Raw genomic sequence first — 21,956 nt, 5'->3', positions numbered from 1 at the left:
AAAATCTCTCAAAGACTTCTAAAAATATTTTCTATGGAAGATGAAATCAAATAATTTATTTAAACAAAGAAGATGGATAAATATTTTACTTCTTTCTTTTTCTTGAGGTTTAGTAAACCATTAGGTCTTTTAGTTAGAACTCTTGATCATTGTCGGGATTGAATTCAAGTGCTTTGATTGTATCACTGAATTCTTCCAATCCTTGAAACATCCTTGGTTTCTTTGAAGTAGACCCCATAGAGCCCCCATAGAGCTAGGACTTATGGAGAGCCCCCATAGAGCTAGGACTAATGGAGAGACTTTTAGCTTCTTTTCCCTTGGTTGGTTTGAGAATTGCTTCAATTGTGTTGGAGACAGGTGTATTAAGCAAGTGAGGAAGCAAGGGGGAGTTGGGAGTGTACAGAACAAGATTGCAGGCTGCTTCTAACATGTATTCATGGAACCAAAAGTAAATCAAGAGTGTTGTTCGAATTTTGGATGGAAAAGAAGCAACCCAACCAATAACTACATACACTAGAGCTAGTCTAGACAAGAATGGTGAAAAGTGGGAGAGGTCTTGAAACACATACCAGAGGAGGTGATCAAACCAAATAATAGAGGCTGAGCATGACTAAGGTTAGTTTTTTTGCATTGACATTTGAGAAAGGGCCTAAACGTGTTCCAACAATTTTTGATAAAATTTTTGTATTCTTGGCTTTTATCCTGATTGATTGGTCCTTTAATTCTAGCAATAAGGGCAGAACTAGAACATTTTGAAGAATCTATATCAAAAAGTTTAATTTGGCTAAGCTTAAACAAAAGCCATCGGATAGTAGATGTTTAACTTGGATAGCATTTGATTTACAGTAATCAACAAACTTAGAAGGGAAACTACAAATCAAAGCAAGGGAGGTAATAGAAAAAGGGGCTCTATGATTTATGACCTCAAAATCCCATAATTTATAACTAGCTGAATAGAGTCCAACTCAAGTTGATGAGGGGGGAGAAGAGGAATGGCACCAGAAAAGGCTTAGGAAATACCTTTTTGGGAGGAAGTAGAGAGTGACTGGGAAGTCAAGGATGAAAGGGCTTCTTTTTCCTCATTGTCTAATAAATCAAAGTCAACAAGGGAGTTAACAATGTCAGGAGCATTTTTTGTTTCTAAAGGGATAGGAGGAATGTTGTTTAGTTGAAAGAGTTTGTTGACAATAGAAGGGAGGGTTGAGAAATAGAAATTAAGGTCACAAGCATCTTGGCAGTCTATAATAGGAAGAGAAAAGAGTAGTTTATTAAATGCCTCCCAAAAATCCAACTAATCCCTTTTAGAGGCAACCAATAATACAATACAGTCATTAACAAATGCAATAGAAAAGGCAAAGGGGGTTTTTTTAAGAGAGGCTCTCTTTTCAAAATCTAAGAGTTTTTTGTGGAAATTTGGCCCTTTAAAATAAGATAGGATACATTGAGTGCTGATAGGGGGAATGGGTAGATTCACATTAGTTGCATGCACCATATCCCAACTTAACAAGAGAAGGGATCCAATGAATCTGCACAACAGGAAAAGGTAAGCATTGGATGCGCTGATAGGCCCAAATTGCCTTGTGGGATGCTATTTTTTATGGATGCTTTGCACATGGATGCTATTTTATGCTGAGGGACAGCTTTGACACATTGCAAGTGATGCACTGATAGTGCTATGCTCTCTTGGATGAGATATTATTGATGCATATGCCAGTGGACGGTGTTTATGCTTGAGTCATTTGGCACTTATTGGCTTTTTTTTTTGGGCTAGATTTGCTCATATGGATGCATAGTATATGCACATGAGTCAGATGCATCTTTTGATGCTTTGAGCTTTGAGTTTTGGTGATATTTCAGTCTATTGTGGCATACACATTTGGGTGCACCTGGTATTTGGTGTGATTCTCTCTTGCAGGCACTAGCATTTGGGATTTTGTTTCATTTGCATCATGGCATCCTCTTCCATGTCTGAAAAGGAGTTTTTCAGCATTAAAAAGTTTGATGGGACAAACTTTTCTTTGTGGAAAGAACAAATAAGGGATGTGCTTATTCAAAAGAAGCAGATTAAACCCTTGGCAGGGATTGAAGCTAAGCCTACAAATATGTCTGAGGATGATTGGAATGAGTTGGTTGCATTAGCAAAGCCTACTATTAGACTTCATCTTGCAGAGTCAATTTATTTCACAATAGTAAATGAGCAGACTACGGAAGATTTGTGGAAGAAACTATGTGCCACTTATGAGAAGGAAACTGCCTCTAATAAAGTTTACCTCATGAAGAGGTTGTTTGAGCTGCAGATGAAGGAAGGGGTCTCCATTGCTTCTCACTTGAATGAATTCAATATTATTTTCAGCCAGCTTCAGGCTCAGAAAATGAATTTTGATGCGGAGACTAAGGCAATATTTCTCTTATGTTCATTGCCATCCTCATGGGATACCTTCCGTACAGCTGTCAGTAACTCTGCACCTAGTGAAGTACTAAAATTTGATGATGTTATGGGTAGCTTGTTGGCCGAGGAGATTAGATGGAAGTCTATGGATGGCAACAAGCAGGATGCAGCCTTAAATGTGCAAAGGGGCAGATCACAGTTCAGGGGGAAGTCCCAAGAAAGAGGAAAGTCTCGTAGCAAATCCAGGGCACAGAACATTGAGTGTTACCATTGTGGCAAGAAGGGCCATATGAAAAAGGATTGCTACAAGCTGAAAAGAGAGCAAAAGGATAAGAAAAAGAATGCAAATTGGGGTGCAAATCAAAAGGAAGAGAGTCCAAGGGAGGACAAAGGAAAAGTGAAGATCGAGGAGATCAATGCAGTCACACATGATAGTGACAATGACGTTCTCTTCATGTCTAGTTTATCTATAGAGTTGCTTGCCACTTTTGATGATGCATATTCCCACGATTGGATTTTGGATTCTAGTGATTCATTCCATGTTACTCCCCATAGGGAATGGTTCTCCACTTATGACAGTGGAAAGACAGGTTGTGTGCATCTTGGAAATGACTATGCATGTAACATAGTGGGAGCAGGTGACATAAAGTTTTCTTTTGCAAATGGGTCTGCATTTGTTTTGAAACATGTGAGACATGTGCCTAAGCTGACCAAGAGTCTTATTTCAGTGGGTCAGCTAGATGATGCTGGTCTTCACACCACTTTTGGCTTTTAGAGTTGGAAAATTTAGAAGGGCTCTATGCTTTTGGCCAAGGGTGCCAAGTGTGGGACTTTGTATCCCTTACATGTATCAGGGGTATTTGATCATGTTGTTGCAATAACCGAGCAGCTAAGCACTTCTTTGTGGCATTGCAAGTTGGGGCACATGAGCCAGAATGGAATGAAACTCTTATGCCGTTTGGGTTATGTACCGCATTTGAGTTTCTCTGATTTTGAATTTTGTGAGCATTGTCTCTATGGGAAGTAGACTAAATCAGCCCATAAAAAAAGGGGAAAGAAAGAGTTTGAAATGCTTGATTTGGTGCATTTAGACGTATGTGGTCCCATGCCTACACGGTCATTAGGCGGGGCTGAATACTATGTGACATTCATTGATGATGCAACTAGGAAAGTGTGGGCTTATGCTATAGCTCAGAAGAGTGATGTGTTCCAGGTATTTCAGAAATGGCTGGCCTTGGTTGAGAATCAGTCAGGTAGAATGCTTAAATGCCTACGGATTGACAATGGTGGAGAGTATCTCTCTCATGACTTTTAGCATTTCTGTGATACATGTGGGATTAAGAGGGAGCTCACATCCCCTCGTACTCCAGAGCAAAATCCAATTGCAGAAAAGATGAACCATACCATTCAAGAAAGGTTGCAATGCATGCTTTTCAATGCAAGTCTTTCTGGTGGTTTTTGGGCTGAGGCAATGAAGACTGCAGTGCATGTGATCAATAGATCACCTAGTAAGAGTTTGGATGGTGGTATTCCTGAAGAGGCATGGAGTGGCAAGAAGCCCTCTTACTCTCATTTGTGCATATTTGGGTGTGAGGCATATGCACATGTGCCAAAAGAGCTTCGAAAGAAGCTAGATCCTAAGTCTAGGAAATGCATCTTTCTGGGTTATGGTGAAAGTGGAGAGATGGGCTATCGTCTCTGGGATCTAGAAGCAAAGAAGATCATACGTAGCCATGATGTTGTCTTCAATGAGAAGAAGATGCATAAGGCACCCATGAGGTATGTGGAAATGAGGAGAATCACTTTCCAGGATGTGAATCCACCTGCATATGTTGATAGACAGCAAGCTGTCCATGCACCAAATGTGCAAGAAATGGTACCAACAAGTACTCCCACAGGTATACAATCAAGGGTAGATGATGGATCATCTATTGGTGGAAATGATGAGCCAAATGTGGCTGATATGCAAATGGGACAGCAAGCTGAAATGCCTTTGAGAAGATCATCTAGAGTGTTTAGACCACCTGATAGGTTTGTTCGAGGGGTAGACTATGTGATGCTTACTGATTGCGAGGAGCCTTCTTGCTATAGAGAGGCTATGATGCGTGAGGATCAATGCAAGTGGGAGTATGCTATGCAATCAAAGATGAGTTCACTTATGAAGAATAAGACTTGGGACTTGGTTTCTTTGCCACATGGAAAGAAAGCATTGCCATGTAAATGGGTCTACAAAATGAAGGTCACAGGTGATGATGTGCCTAGGTACAAGGCCCGTTTGGTTGCTAAAGGGTTCAAGCAAGAGAAGGGTGTGGACTTTGATGAGATATTCTCTCCGTTTGTGAAGATGACCACACTTAGATGCATGCTTGGACTAGTGGCAGTAAAGGATATGGAGCTTATGTAGATGGATGTCAAGACAGCTTTCTTGCATGGGGATTTGCATGAGGAAATTTACATGGTGCAGCCGGAAGGCTTTGAAGAAAAGGGCAAAGAGCATTTAGTTTGCAAGCTGAAGAAGAGTCAAAGCAAGCGCCTAGAGAATGGTATCAGAAGTTTGATGCTTTCATTCGGTCCCAGGGTTTTAGAAGGAGTGAAATTGATCACTGCCTCTACACTAAAAGGGCTAACGATAATAGCCTGATAATCTTGGCACTATATGTGGATGATATGCTATTGGCTAGCAAGAATACTTATGAGCTAGATGCATTAAAGGCCAAGTTGCATGAGGCCTTTGCTATGAAGGATTTGGGATTTGCAGGTCATATTCTTGGTATGCGCATCACGCGTGATCGGAGTAGGAAACTCCTTTGGCTTTCACAAAAAGAGTATGTTACAAAAGTATTGCAGCATTTCAATATGGAGGGGGGGAAGGCAGTGAGTACTCCATTGCCTCCATATGTGAAATTGAGTCATACAGATAGTCCCAAATCAGATGAGGAGAGGGCCATGATGGCCAAGGTTCCTTATGCATCAACAGTTGGGAGTCTTATGTATGCTATGATAGCTACTAAACCAGACATTGCATTTGCAGTGGGAGTTGTTGGCCAATCCAGGAAAGAGGCATTGGGAGGCAGTTAAGTGCATCATGAGGTACATGAAGGGTACCAAGGAGATGTGCATCTGCTTTGGTAAAGGAGACATGCGTGTACTTGGGTACACAGATTCAAACTATGTAGGGCATGTGGATAGTAGGAGATCCACTTCTGGTTATGTGTTCACCTTTGCAGGTGGTGCAATGTCATGGATGTCTCGCGCACAGAATTGCATTGCTTTGTCTACCACAGAGGCTGAGTATGTTGCAGCCATAGAGGGTTGCAAGGAGGCTATATGGCTTGATTGGCTAGTGGGAGATTTGGGGATTCATACAGGTGTACCGACATTGCATAGTGATTCCATGAGTGCTATTCAGCTAGCACGGAATCCGGTCTTTCATGCGAAGACCAAACATATTGAGATCAAGTACCATTTCATCAAGGAGGTACTTGAGGACAAGCGCATAGAGCTTGTCAAGGTTCATACAGATGATAACCCTGCAGATATGCTAACGAAGAGTCTACCTAGTCAGCGGTTTGAGTATTGCCGTGTATTGATGGGCATTGGATAGTATGCTCACTGGTTGTTCTCCCTTAAAGGCACATTGTCCTTTAAGTGGGAGGTTGTGGGGGTTAAAGGTCACTGTGCCTTTACCCCGGTTATGTACAATACTCAAACACATATATAAATGAATGAAAAAGAAGATTAGGGTGGTTCTGCACCCACCAAAACTTGTGTGCTCTCTGTTTCTCTCTCTCCTTCTTCTGTTGAGAGCACTCTCAAAAACTCCCCAAGGTGTGACAAATGATGTCTTCTTTTGATCTTCCACCCAAATGCGAATTTGAAAGTACCCAAAATACCCATCACATATAGAATACATCTCATGCCCTGCCACTTGGTCTAGTATTTCATCTTGAAATGGCAAAGGAAAATGATCCCTCTTAGTGCATGCATTCAAAGGATGAAAGTCCACACAAACCCGCCACTTATTTCCTTTCTTTGGTGTGACAACTACAAGAGATATCCATTCTGAATCATCAACATGAAAGATGAATCCCGCCTCAACTAGTTGTCTTACCTCTTTCTTTAGTGCCTCAGCTTGGATCACCCCCAATCGCCTTAAGCGTTGCACAACTAGCTTGCTTTCTGGCTTTAACTCAATCTTGTGCTCCACAAGAGAGACTGGTCAAACCTGTGAATAGCTTGTTGCAAATAGATATGAAAAATCATCTAGAATATCCAAGTACTGGAGCTTCTCACTACCTGCTGATAAAGAATCACCAAGAAGCTCTTCATTGCGTTGGCATCGTTTAGTGTGCTCCACATCATCCACATGAAGTGTCTCTACAAGATCTTCTTGTACGAGCACCTTGTTCCTTCCTGACTCATCTTGATCAACACCAAGACAAAGATCAAAGGCCACTCCTTCCACCTCACCCTCTGAGCTGGACTCCTCGAAGCTACACCATGTCTCTTCTTCTTCATAGGTTAAGTCAGAGCTCAAACTCTCTGATGTTGAAGACTCCTCCTTGACAACTTCCTTTTTGTGACTTCTGACGTTCTAATGCACCTTCTTATCATTTCCTTGCAAAATCAATTCTCTAGTATCCCACTTTTTAACAACCTTCACCTTGCGTAGCCAAGGCCTTCCCAAAATCAATGGATAGGCACATGCATCTGGCTTGGTAGGGATCACCTGAAAAGTAGTCGACACAAAAATTCCACATACATCTACTTCTAGATTCTTCACAACTCCCAAGGTCCTTAACCTAGTTTTGTTAGCCAATTTCATGCAATAAGGACAGGTAGTACTAGAGTATTTTAAATCATCATCTATCATGGTCTTCTCACTCATGACATTAATCGATGCACCTCCATCAATGTAAACATTAGAAATAACTTGACCATCAATGATCACATCAACCACAGGTACCTCATCACCCACAAAGCTCTATATCTACCTTTTGAAGAACATGAATGACAGTTTCTTCTTTTTGTTCTTTGACACTCTTGTGCTTGCTAGCTTTCCCCATTCCTTTCGTAGTTTTGGAGACAAAGCAAGTAATTGACCAAAGATGATATGAGATTCCTTTTCTTTAAGGTCGAACAACAAGTCATAGCTTCCAATGCCTTGTCCTAAAGGAAAGTTTGATTGGCTAATTCTCCTTCTAGATGCCTTCTTTTTCTTACTACAGTGTTCCTCTTCCTGATGTTTCTCATCTACTTCTTCCTTGCTTTCTTCTTCTTCTTTTGCTTTACCATGGCCCTGTTTAGCCATCATTACCTCTCTTTCCTCATCCCTTGAAGAAGCTTCTAAAAAGGATACTTGTTTTTCTTGTTTCTTTCTCAATCTAGGACACTCAAGGCGATAGTGACCTTTTTCAGTACATTCATAGCAAGTGACCCCACTCTTATCTCAAGGCCTATCCTCACTCTTTAGTGCTCTAGCTTGTCATGCATTAACCAAATGCAATTTCAAATCAGCAAACTCTGCCATCAATTGGGAGATATTATGATCTAACTCAGAGGACTTTGGTACCTGAGGAGCGCCCATTTCCTCCACCTTAGAAGTTGAAGCTATTGAAGACACAAAAGAGGATTCGATCTTTAGACAAGCTTCTTTCTTGGTCGCAAAGCGAAGTGCCTCCATCCATAAAGTTTCATGTCGGTGGATTGCCAACGCAGAGACCATCTCACCCTCTCCTTGATAGAACCAGTCCAACTGCAACATCAAAGCATTTGGCGACTCCACTGCCCCAAATCTCTACTTCATTACAGCCACCACTTGGTCCCAGTCCTCTTGGCAGAGTCCAGTAAGGCCTCATGCCAACTCAACGCTACACTTTTAAGAAAATTAGGCAAGATCTCTGCCCGATCCTTCATGGACCATCCAGAAAGCCAGCATCCTCGAACAAAATCCCAAAGATAAGACTCTGGGTCTTCCCCTTGGGTCCCTCAAAATAGTGGAATCTTCACCATGATGAAACACAAAAAGGAAGCAGCAAGATCCAAATAATTTCCCGAACAAGATCTAAACAAGATCCCATAGAGCCTTAGTATACCAAAACCAACTTATTATGCATAACCACTTGTTGAAAACCCTCCACAATGTTATCTCAACAAAATCTTCAAAAATAAGTGACCAACCAGCACCATGAAAACATTGTGTATACATGTATTCAAGAATCACCCTTGTCACAATTGGAAGTGCACATAACAGCTTCAAGATATTGTACTCTTCATCATTTGCACAGCAAAAGAATATGAAAGCATTGAGAATCACCACTCCACTGTTATAGTCAAAAACTACCCAAAGACTCAACTCTTATTCACATCAAGCTACCAGTGCATGAAACAATCCCCAATCTATCATTGTGCCTACTGACGGCGTTGTCGATTCACCAACATATTCAAGAGTGCAAACATAAAGGATATGATCATGATGACCATGCGAATAGCTTGAGCATCACCTTCACAATCTTCTAGTTCTCTTAAATGGGCCACAATCTCTTCTAACAGAGTTTTTCCAGGCATCTTCTTTATCACATCAAAAAACACATGCCTATACTAGGCATAACATGCAATCAATTACACTCGACATCGTTTAGTGAGGTGGGATGAATCCAATACCAAACATATTCAGAGTCTCCATCAAAAGATGTGACATGACATTGGGGGTAATAAACTTCATGCACCTCTTCACTTTCTGCTACTTTTGAACTGAGTGACAAAGATATTTATCACTGAGAAAGGGACATTAAAAAGAAGCTTTTATGCCCAAGATACCATGCCATACATTCCTCCCTTAGATGAGAATGAAGATGGTAGCATCCCAAGTGATGTTGTACTCAAGCATAGAGAGAAGGAAAGGATCAGCAGAGGCCATAATCTCAACAAGCCGCCGGTCTCTGCCAAAGAGAAGAGTGATATGTTGTTGAAAGAAGATCTTACGGCTCAACATGTCATGAACTAATATATATCGAGGAGTTTGAAGGGGCTGATTGGGTTGGATGGGTAGGTTCTGGGGATGTTGAGATATCGAGCTCCACTCGTGATATGCCAGGGTGACTGTTATGCATTTATGTCACCGACTTGTTAGCTACAGATGCGGTTGGTACACCACCCATGAATAATAGCTAGATGACAGCTATCCTTATATACTCTAGTTCGTGGCTCAGTTAGTATGCCACCTTAGTTAGCTGAGTTTGGTTTGAGACCCACATATAGGGTTCTTCTATTTCTTTGTACTAGAGTTCTTTTGGCTTTCACAACTAAGAAGAGGAAAACTGTTTTCAGCCTCCACCTTTGTGTGTATTCCCCCATTGTGTATGTGAGAAAGCCGCAAGTGAGACTCCTTCCTTCTCTCCCACTATCTTCATATGGTATCAGAGCCTGGTTCATAGTAAGGAGCTCAAGAAAGCAAACCAAGTTCGCGGTGTCCTGGTAAGAGGACCAGTGTTACTTTCCTTTTTCGAGTTTGGGAGCAAATCTCTACAGGTAGCACAGCCGGAAAGTGCAAGAATGTATTGTCTCAAATTGAGACGTCCTTCACGGTGTGGTGAGAGGGCAATACATGGTGACTTTATTTTCTGATTCGAGGCCATTTCGAGGCCCGTTTTGGAGGCAGAAGTTATCCGCAAGCACTAAGAAAAAGGCCCTGTTTTTGCTGTGCGACCACTGCTCTGCAGGTTGATGAAAAGTTGCCACAGAAATTGCATCGTATGCCTATGCACACAGATATTGGGAGTTACAAAATCATCCTCATTGCCTGTTCATGCAAAATCATCACTAGGAAGTGACTGTGTGGTTAAATACCACTTTCATCAGTTTTGCAGATTTGCCCTTGTGAGGCAGAAGCTGTGTTTTTTCAGTGACAGAATATTTTGCAGTGTTTTGTAATGGCATTTGATTCTCTTTCACAGATTGTCATAGAAAAGCTTGACAAAAACAACTTCCAAGCATGGAAGTTTAGAATGACGAATTTCCTTATGGGAAAAGGCTATTGGGAGTTCATTACAGGAAATGAAGAAGAACCAGTTCTTCCTAATGTTCCCAATCAACAGGAATGCAGGCATTTAAAGGATGGCATGAGAGAGCCATAAAAGTTATGTACTAGCTGTCTATCAGTATTTCAAATTCTATGATTGTGCATATTCAAGATGCAAGTACACCAAAGGAGGCATGGGATACTTTGGCAAAAATGTATAGCACAAATACGCAAGCCAAGAAAATGTAGCTCAAGCAGGAGTTGCACAATGTGCAGAGAGAAAATATGAGCATCAATGACTACCACATGAAGGTGAAGAAAATTGCAAATGCACTTGCTTCCATTGGGTCGCCAGTGGAAGATGATGATTTAGTCTCTGTGACCTTGAATGGTCTAGGAAAGGATTATGCACAGTTCCGGATATCCATTACCGTCCGTGAAAATTTTGAGGAGTTGTTTGCTCTTCTAATTTCTGAAGAGCATAGAAATGGTGGTGCATCTTCTTCAGGAGGAACTTCAAAAGAAATTGTCTTCTACTCAAATGCTAGAAGAGGTAGAGGCAGAGGTAGAGCAAGCCGATCTGGAGGCCATGGTAGAAATCAAAATATGCAGCAAACTCAAGAAAACCAGTCCTATGGAGGAGGACATGGTAACTCTAGAGGCAGGGGGAGCCAAGGAGGTCGTGGTGGATGGCAAAGAGGCCAAAATGCAAACAACAATGTTGAATGCTACTACTATGGTAAAATGGGTCATATGTCTAAAGACTGCTATAAAAAGTAGAATGACATCATGAATGGAAAATTGCAGCAAGGGAATTATGCATCTTCTAGTAGATAGGGTGATGATAGAAATGAGCATCTATTTATGGTGCAGCACATGACCAATTCTGTGACAAGTGCAGAGAGAAAGCAATGATGTGTGGTATGTTGACTCAGGTGCGTCAAACCACATGACAGCTCATGCAGAATGGATGCAAGATACAAGGAAAATGGAAAGACCAGGATTTGTGGAGATTGGTGATGATACTACTCATCCTATTGTGCAGATTGGTTAAATTCCTTTGTCTATACGGGATGGGAAAAAGAAATACCTGTCTGATGTATTTCATGTCCCAAATATCACCAAGAACCTAGTTTTTGTTGGCCAAATGGTTGAGTAAGGCTTGCAGGTTAGATTTAATCCTCATGGACGCTTTGTTGAGGATATGAAAAATAACGGTCGCTTGATAGAAAAAGGAAAGAAGAAGGGCAGGATGTTTATGTTGGATGTGGACATGCCTGAATTGAGTGTAGCAATGTTTGCACATGGGACCAGTGTAATTGCAGATATTGGTATCTGGCATAAATGCATTGGTCATGTTAATGTACAGTGACTTAAATCAATGCAGTCCCAAAATATTGTTGTAGGATTGCGTAAATTCAAGGTTGTAGAAATGCATAAAGTATAAGAAGCCTGTCAATTTGGAAAACAGGCAAGGAAACCATTTCCTAGACATGTTCAAGAGACTAAGAAGCCATTGGAATTAATCCACTCTGATGTGTGGACTACTAAAGTTGCATCTATTGGAGGCTGTCATTATTTTGTCACTTTTATTGATGACTACAGCAAAAAAGTTTGGGTGTATTTTATGAAAAAGAAAAGTAAAGTGTTTGGGCATTTCAAAGCTTTTAAGGATATGGTTGAAAAAGAAAGAGGCCTGCAAATAAAATGACTAAGGTCAGATGGAGGGGGAGAGTAGCTCTCAAATGAGTTTGCAAGATTCCTGTAGGAGCATGGCATAAAGCAACAATATTCATGCAGTCATACCCCACAGCAAAATGGACTTGTAGAAAGGAAAAACAGGCATATTGGAGAGGTATCTCGGGCCATGCTAAATGAAAAAGACCTACTAGATTATTATTGGGCTGAAGCAGTTGCTACAACAGTTTACATAATGAACAGGACTCCCACTGCAGCAATACATGGCATGATGCCAGAGGAGATGTATACTGGTAGGAAACCAGATATTTCTCATTTGAAAATTTTTGGTTGCATTGCCTATGTTCATGTGCCAGATGAGTTGAGGTCCAAGTTGGATCCAAAAGCTAAGAAGTGCGTCTTTATTGGTTATTCTCTACAACAGAAAGGGTATAGATGCTATAACCCTTCTACTTGTAAGTTTACAATAAACAGAGATGTTGTTTTTGATGAGATGAGAAGCTGGTATAAACCAATAAATGTGATCGATGATGTAGATGCACAAAATGGTAATGCTGCACAGAATTCACAGCAGCAATCACAAAATATTAGTGGACCTGCAGTGTCCTCTGGCAGTGCTTCACATACTTTACCATGGATAGGCAGATTGAGATGAGGAGAATCTCCTCAAAGCAATGCAGATAGTGGTATGCAGGTATCACGAAAAGGAAAAGAGAAGGTAGATCAGCCCATGTTTGATGTGAATGCAGGTCACTCTTATGTGGATGGTGAATCCAGTGGCTTAAAACAGAGCATTGATGATGAGTTGGGTATTCCTTCTATTGTTATACCTAGAGTAAGGAAGGCCAGGGATGTTTTGAGAGCACCTGGAAGTGAGCCTATTTTGTGCAGGTCTACTAGAGCTAGGTATCATGTGGATAGGCTGAAATATGATGGATTTATAGCCATTCACTATGCCTATATGGTCAAAGTTATACAGGAAATAGAACCCACTTCTTTTGAGCAAGCCATGGGAAAAGAAAAATGGGAGAAAGCCATGGATGAAGAAAGGGATGCCTTGGAAGCAAATGCTACATGGGAATTGGTGCCTTTGCCTAAAGACAAGAATGCAATTGGCTGTAAGTGGGTATGCACAGACATATGGCATTGATTATGAAGAAACATTCAATCCGGTTGCAAGGATGGCAACTGTAAGAGCAGTCATTACTATGGCTACATCAAAGGGATGGTCTTTACATCAGATGGATGTAAAGAATGCCTTCTTGCATGGTGATTTGCAAGAAGAGGTCTTTATGGAGCAGCCACCAGGTTATGTTCATGTTGTTCATCTTGAGTTTGTTTGTAAGTTGAAGAAAGCCTTGTATGGCTTGAAGCAAGCACCTAGAGCATGGTCTGACAAGATAGGATAGTATCTTGTCACTATTGACTTTTAGATTTCCACGCAGATTTCTCACTTTATGTGAGAAAAACAAAGAAAGGTATTATGCTGCTTATCATTTATGTTGATGATTTGATCATCACAGGTGATAGTGATGAAGATATCCTTCATGTGAAAATGCTATTGAAGTAGAAGTTTGAGATGAAAGATTTGGGAGAGCTGCGTTATTTCTTGGGAATTGAGGTGATTAGATCACCAAGTGGGATACGGCTCTTGCAGAGGCAGTATGGATTGGACATGCTATCCAAATATTGGATGATAGGCCGTAAGCCTATTTCAGTTCCTTTGGAGTAGAATGTGAAGCTAAGCACAGATGCAGGTGAGCATAGTAGGAAGTTTGATTTATATGACTATTACTAGGCCAGATTTGAGCTATGCTATTGGATTGGTAAGTCAGTTTATGCAGGCTCCAAGGAAACCACATTTGGATGTGGCTAGATGCATACTCAGGTATGTGAAGTCCACATTACAGTACGGACTATTTTATGAGACTGGGGTTCAGATACAATTGCATGGATACACTGATGCTAATTGGGCTGGTAGTATTTCTAATAGATGATCTACAAGTGGATATGTCTTCTCTTTTGGGAGTGCTACAGTCACTTGGAGCAGCAAGAAACAGCCTACAGTTGCCTTGTCGAGCACAGAGGCTAAGTACAGGGGTGCAGCAATGGTTGCATGTGAGGTAGCTTGGTTGCATAAGCTACTTTATGATATGCATCAGCAGTCTACAGATGGGCCAGTTGTCATTTATTATGACAACATGAGCAGTATACACTTGGCAAATAACCCAGTCTATCATGCTAGAATAAAGCACATTGAGGTGCATTATCACTATGTGTAGGAGAAGGTTTTACTAGGTCTTATTGATCTAGTTTATGTCAGCACAGAGGATCAGGTAGCTAACATATTCACAAAGGCATTAGGCACAGAGAAGCTGCATAAATTCAGAGACCTGCTTAGTGTGTAGGAATTGGGATTGAGCTCGAGGGGGAGTGTTGAGATATTGAGCTCCACTCATGATATGCCAGGGTGACCATTGTGCATTTATGTCACCGACTTGTTAGCTGCAAATGCAGTTAGTACACTGCCCATGAATAATAGCTGGATGACAGCTATCCTTATGTACTCTAGTTCATGGCTCAGTTAGTATGCCACCTTAGTTAGCTGAGTTTGGTTTGAGACCCACATATAGGGTTCTTCTATTTCTTTGTACTAGAGTTCTTTTGGCTTTCACAACTAAGAAGAGGAAAATTGTTTTTAGCCTCCACCTTTGTGTATGTGAGAAAGTCGCAAGTGAGACTCCTTCTCTCCCACTATCTTCACAGGGGAAACATTGCACCTTCTTCATAGATACCTTTAGAATTAGCTCAAAACACTCCTCAAAATATCATAAGACATAGAGACCAATAACTTTTAGCAAAGACATGATATCAAATATTCAAACACATATTGAGATGCGCCTTGAAATAAGATTTGCTATAATATAAGTTTTGTAAGAAAGAAAGAAGCGGTCATAAAGACATGGGCAATTTACTAGACGGGGGCAAAAACTATCTAAAAAAGAAATAGTCACACACACAGAGTCATATATTTTTGGTTTTACATCTAATATAATACTTGAAGACATGGAATGGTGTTGCTAGAAGAGAGCTTCAATTGACATAAGTTTCATCCAAATCAGACCACTAAGCGAAAAGTTATGAGCAAAATACTGACAGGGGGTCAAACTATCATGAAAAACACCTACTCCTTCTACTAGTGCTGACTTGGGAGAATACAACCTCCATGCTTAGACTTCATTAACGATCTAAGTTCCATATAGGTCACTTAGGAGGGAAGGAAGAGCCCTTTTTGTGGCTTGGGAAATAGATAAACCATGTATGTGCAATGAGTGGCCGAATAGACAACACTTCTGAGCACTTTGGAAGAGAAAGCAATGGAAAAAGGAAAGAGACACTCAAGAGAGAGAACTTGAAGTGACCTTCATTACCAATAGATTGAGACTCCACTCTAATGCAACTCAAAATACTATAAACACAAGGGAGAAGAAGAGGTTTCATATGTACAAGAGGGAGCAGAAGCTCCAAGACTACTCATAGAGAGAGAATGAACTAGAGAGAGATGGACTCAAGAGTCTACATAAGAGAATATCTACAAGAGGGAGAGAAGGCTCATGGAAGAGGCTTGAGGAGACTAGAGCTACATCAACATGAGGCCTAATGGTGGAAGAGATGATGAACAAGGGAGAGGAGGGCTCCTTTTATAGAGATTTTGTCACCCTCCTTCACCCATTTACAATTGCTGCCTGTAGATTCCTTTCTCCATCAATCACATAAGCTCGTATGTCACCATCCATGCCCTTTTTGGCTAATCTTGCCATGTGTCCCATCAAAAGATGCTCAAGACTCTTAAAATATTGAGAAAGTCAAGAGTCTCCCCACATGGAACCCATAGGGACCCTCTTTTCTATATGTCCACATCTTCCTTATTCCACATAGGAATTCTAGAAGGATTCCTTTTGACTCCACACTCCTCCACATGCATTCCACACGCTTGGCATGTGGCCTCTCTTATATCATTGGAACACATGGACATGAGCCCACCTCTTTATATGACTCACTCTTCCTATTTTCTAAAAACCCCATAATATCCCATACACAAATAACTCTCACCCCATACCAAGGTATTTTTGATTCATACACATGGTATGTACAATGATCCATTCCACTCATCCTCTCAATCCTATACAATATCTTAGAATATGCTCTATCACTTGCTACTCAAACTCTTATAAAACATTGAGAAAAACAATACTAATGCCAAATAAAAAATATCAATTTTTGGCATCACAGCAGCCTAATAAGAAAAAGTCCTTATAGGTTGACAAGGCATAGGAAGGGTAGACTTATTGTGTTGAAACTTTAGGAAGGTCAACAAGGCATAGGTAGGGCAGATTAATGAGGCACATGCAAGGCAGACTGATGGCAAACATGCAAAGTAGGTTGATATCAAGTAAGAGCAGGACATGCTAGTAATGGTGTTGGACAAAATGAGAAGGCAAGCTTAGTGCTTGGTGGAGATTGGATGTAGAATTAGTAAATATATTATGTGATCTATCTGATGCTTTCTAGATTGATGTTTAGAAGGACGCATAAGCTGATGAGTCAGCATACAATGATAATAAGGATGCACAGGTTGATGCATCAACATATGAGGCTGATGTTGAGAAGGATGCATAGGCTTATGCATTCACACACACACACACACACTTTTTTTTGGGTGAAAAGCACGTACTTGCACACACATGCACGCACACACATGCACACACACACATACACACACACACACACTCTGGTGCCAACTCAATATGTATTATGGTACTACCCTCGTCCAAAATCTAGGTATGGGGGACAAGGTCCATATAGAGTATGCATGGATTTCTTACAAAAATTATAAATATACAAGGGAAAAAAAATCAAAATCTTAGGTTTTCCATCCCACAAATCATAAGGTATGTACCTTGAAAAATATGCAAGGTTTTTGTGCATTATGTGAGACCAAAGGGGAGGGACTTTGGACGAGGGGGGTAAAAGAAAAGATACACTAAAATATGAAAACCAACCTACTTTCAAAATCATGTAACTTTTTCATCTACTACCAAAATTTCAAGGTATAAAGACATATTTGAAGCTCTTTTAGTGTAGAACACAACCATGCTAATTGACTAATGTCTACTCATGGCATACTCAACATTTTGATAGGTATTCTTACCAAAGGGAGTTGGTGCCCCAGTGCGCGTGCGCGCACACACACACAAATTTGTTATGCATGAGGGAAAGGATTGAAATCATACTCAAATCATACTACTAACATCACTAAATTTATTAAGTGTGTCATGGTCAGAGCTAGCACTATTGGCAAGGCTTGGATGCTGATCTCTTATACCAATAATATAACAAAAGGACTTTTATAAACATAACAAGCTAACCAAAATCTAAATGCAAGCGACATACTCCAAAAAAGTGTTCTATGAATAAGAGTACTTCAAATGATACATCTGAGAAAAATGTACGAATATGCGAGGATATATAATATGTACATAAGCATCCCAAAGAGAAAACCCCAAAGCCCACATGGTCCTTGTGTCGCTAAAGAGAGATAGAGGTGCTATGTTGTCTAATGATCCTAGCAACTCCTTAAAGAACCACACCACAATCTAAGTGTATCTATCCACTAAAAACATAGGTCATAGACATGGACAGATAAACAAAGGATCATAAACATATATGAGGTCCACCCATAAAGGGGTAAAAAAATGAACTGCCCTAATCGAAAAAGCCTACATCTGTTTACTATAGTCATGCATGGGTGTCGACATGATTGTATTGTGGAGTCTCAAAAATCCATATTGTACATACATAAGGCAAATAAATCAAGTATGATCGCAATTATCATATCAAAAGTCTTTTGCAACTCATTAGCTAGAATACTTACACATAGGAGCATGGATAAGATGCAAAATTTGATTGATGTAATCTCCATTTTGCCCACAAAAAAATGCATGCCGTCCTACACACTCTTTGTATCCCATGAAGCATACAAAGATCTTTGTGGTCCATTGGCCCCCTTAACTCGCCGTGGAACAATAATATCCTTAGTGCATGTATCCCCCAAAAACATAGTCGCGAACTTGGAGTTCCATCAAAAAACTCGAATGGGGAATGAATCTATAATAAAAAATATTATTAATCTTACATAGCAATATGTAGCTAAAATAAGTCTCACTTATTGCAAAAAAAATAAAGCAACAAAAAAGATAGTCTATTCAACCAAGGTAAGATGCCATCTCTAGCAAGTCGACCAATAGCTGTGGTGTCAATGGAGCTAGCCAATACTTGAGATGTATATATTTCTAAATGTTATTATATAAACCAAGTTAGAAATTTTAGCTATTTGAAAAAAATATACCTATGATATTAGCCGCCGCTAAGTGCTTATCATTTGACATGATATCTTGCAACGTTTGATCCAATGATTCAAAATGCAAACGGATGTGTCATTGGCACCTCATCCCATATTATCAACTTAGACAACTTCAAAACATCTACAAGTTGAATGTTGACCTTTACATTACAAGTGCTAGTGGCATGCATATCCAAATGTATCTTGAATCGTGAGTGTGTTGTGCATCCATTGGTCAATAGCAATGTTGCAATCCCAAAAGATACGTATGTCAAAGCAATATGCCCCTCACGATGCAATCGAGACAACAAACAATTATACAAAAAGGTCTTTTTGGATCCTCCTAGACCATCAAGAAAGAACACCTCATGAACATCTGCATATATCATTTCCAAATTTTGATCAAATGCAGCCTACTAACAATGATTTAGGGCCTTTTCCATCCATTGGCCAATTTGTTCCTCTTTCTTAGCATGAAACATTTTGTCTTCTTCTAATAAACCATTTGTAGCTGACAAAGATGATTGGTTGAATATAGGCAATCCATCAAACTTTGCCAACCTTTGTTTATTTTGCTGAAGAATGTGATCCAAGTGCATTAGAGCCTTATTTCTTGCCACCACACATGAGGCTCAATTAACGTCCTCAAGCTTACTTCCAATGCATGGCCCAAAAATCATTTGAAATACTGGAGAATAATCTTTCCCACAAAATGCTAAGAGCCATTGGCCCACAAAAAACCAAAAGTGTGACAAAGTGTCTCAATTGTACACCACTTTGATAAAACACATCCTCTTGCATACACATAAAGCATTCGTCATCACTTCCAACAAACCTCTAGCTATGCGCGTATCAATGACTATATTTGCCATCAATCATGTAAGTAGCAGAGATATTTAGTGCACCATAGGGTCCATGAACATTACATTACCTAACAATGTCATGCAACTCAAGAAAAAATGTATTATCCAGCATCTTTGTGCATACCAATTGATCATAGTGATCAATATCCACAGGTTTGAAGGCACCTTCCAAAATCAATAATATATGCGAGTGTGGCAGGCCTCTCTTTTGAAATTCAATCACACATATATATCCAAATACTTTTCTAAACAAATCTTGCTTCATCATTAACTATGTCATATCCTTGTCCTTTTGATAAAACACGCGGGTTGTCAAATCTGGCCGATCTTGTGTAGTTTGACCTGGCAATAATCCTTCAGATATTTCAGGCTAGTTTGGGTTGCAAGTAAATGTGATGAGTAAACCAGATTTACCCTTCTTCCTCACAATTGCCATTGCATTTTGGTATAAATGGCGCATAGATCGCGGCCCTCCTATGAAAGAAGAGGGCAACACAACGCTATGGCCCGCAGCATTGCCCATTACATTATGTGCCCCATCAGCTACATTAACCATATCCATCAATCCTTGATAAAACTTTGCACTTAAAGAAGCTTGATTATTGTGTATCTAGACCATCCTAGACTCTTCTATACCACTGTATGCATCAATAATGTATTGATGCAACAACCTCCCTCCATGCGGAAGACATGCATTTGTATCAAGCCACACTTGCAATTGATATGCATAGTACTCTCTCTGCATAACACATTTTTTTCTTTATATCTCATGTAGTGACATGTCATTAGGAGAACCACTATATGGGATGTATATATGCTAGCCATCCTCCCCTTAAGGACACAAAAGAACATACATGAGTGGCATGTATGACCGTATCTCGATTCACAACATCAAAGTCACCCCCTTGACTTGGCATGATAGATGCAACCTCGCTAGCCATGGAAACCAAATACTGCATAGACAAGGATTACGTTCACATTTTCATGTTTGCATTAATGGGTTATTAGCATTCGTTAATTACTCTTTAAAGTAGCATGAAAACAATGTGATCACATTGTTTATTGGAAAAAATAATCGGGAAATCGGATAAAACAACCACTGTTAGTATTCATATAATCAGCAGTAATATGTACATTACTAATGGTAATATGAATACCACCAACAGCGACTTATATTACCACCAATATTATAACTAGTGGTAATACTATATTACCAGTGGTGTTTTTCGTATTACCATCGGTAGTATCTTAAGTACCGGTGATATTATGGGTTGTAGATTCACAGATTCTCATGCATAGCCTGACGCTATATATTGGTGGAAAGGGCAATAGAGGCTTGTCATTCAATCTAATTGTGGTTCATATCCCAATAAACCCTTTGGTAAGTTGGGAAAGAAAGTGCGCCCATGGGGCGTTCACTCATAGTAAAGAAGACATGTCACCTACATGCAAGGACTTCTAAAAAACCCCCTATTTATGAAGCTTGTGAGACTAATATATCCCCCTATTTAAGCTGATAAGATATATACATGTATGACTTTTTATTTATCCCCTTTCTTAAATGTAAGTCTTCATAGAACATATACTAACTTTCTTTTTAAAAGTTATAATTATCCTAAGCAATTAAGATTATCAAAATGGTCATATCACAAAGTGATTTATGTATTGGCACTAGAGAACGCATAAATATTTAACCTTATAGTAAAGTTGATGATTAAAGGTGTATTATATCTTAGAATAATATGAAAGCTAATCTTCTCTAATTAGATGAAAAATATTAGAATTCACTTTCACATGAGGGAGGGAATACAATAACGAGATGTCTTAGTAATTAAATTCTTAAATCACACCGTTCAAATGACAAGTATTCTTTCAAAATAAAAGGGTTGTTTTTCTCAATAAAACTATCACAATATACTAGCAAAATTCAAAGTGGTAGTCTTCTAAATTATCACATTGATTAGACAAAATCCAAGTATTATCTTAGACAATGTCACTAATACATAAATTACAAAAGACTTTGTTCATGTATGCTATTAAAAAGATCACATTTCTTACTATCATGTACAAATTGAAAATCATCTTCAATGATAACATAAAGACCATCCAAAATTAAAATAATCATGAATCTAGGCTATCTTCGATAGTATAGTAGATAGGAATCAAGCTTGGATGATGTAACCTCAAATAAGCTCATCTCCAACATTGTGATTCGCAATCTCTGACATTGTTGTCGATGGTGAGGGCCCCAAACTACAAGATCATAAAGAGCACCAACACCAAGATCATAAATCATACTACAAAGACTTACATTCACTTATTAACATTATATTCAAAAATCCATTAAATCAATTCAATTGCAACAACTAAACATTGGATAATTACCATGATGATATTTTGGATACCATCAAAGTATGTGTCGCAATGTTTTTGAGTGCCCGTGCCCCTTTACCACATGAGGAGAGAGAGTAGGGGAATCGAACCCCTTTACACTTAAAGTGGCTACACCAAGCAGACACCAAGCTCTCTTTGGGAGAAGGGGAGTTGGATCTCTCTATGAAAACCATGGGAGAGAGCCGACTC

This window comes from Dipteris shenzhenensis, chromosome 9, assembly GCF_047967505.1.
Source record: "Dipteris shenzhenensis isolate YYH24624 ecotype China chromosome 9, Dip_SZ_1.0, whole genome shotgun sequence".
Classification (NCBI taxonomy): Eukaryota; Viridiplantae; Streptophyta; class Polypodiopsida; order Gleicheniales; family Dipteridaceae; genus Dipteris; species Dipteris shenzhenensis.
Note: the sequence above shows the minus strand (reverse complement) of the source record.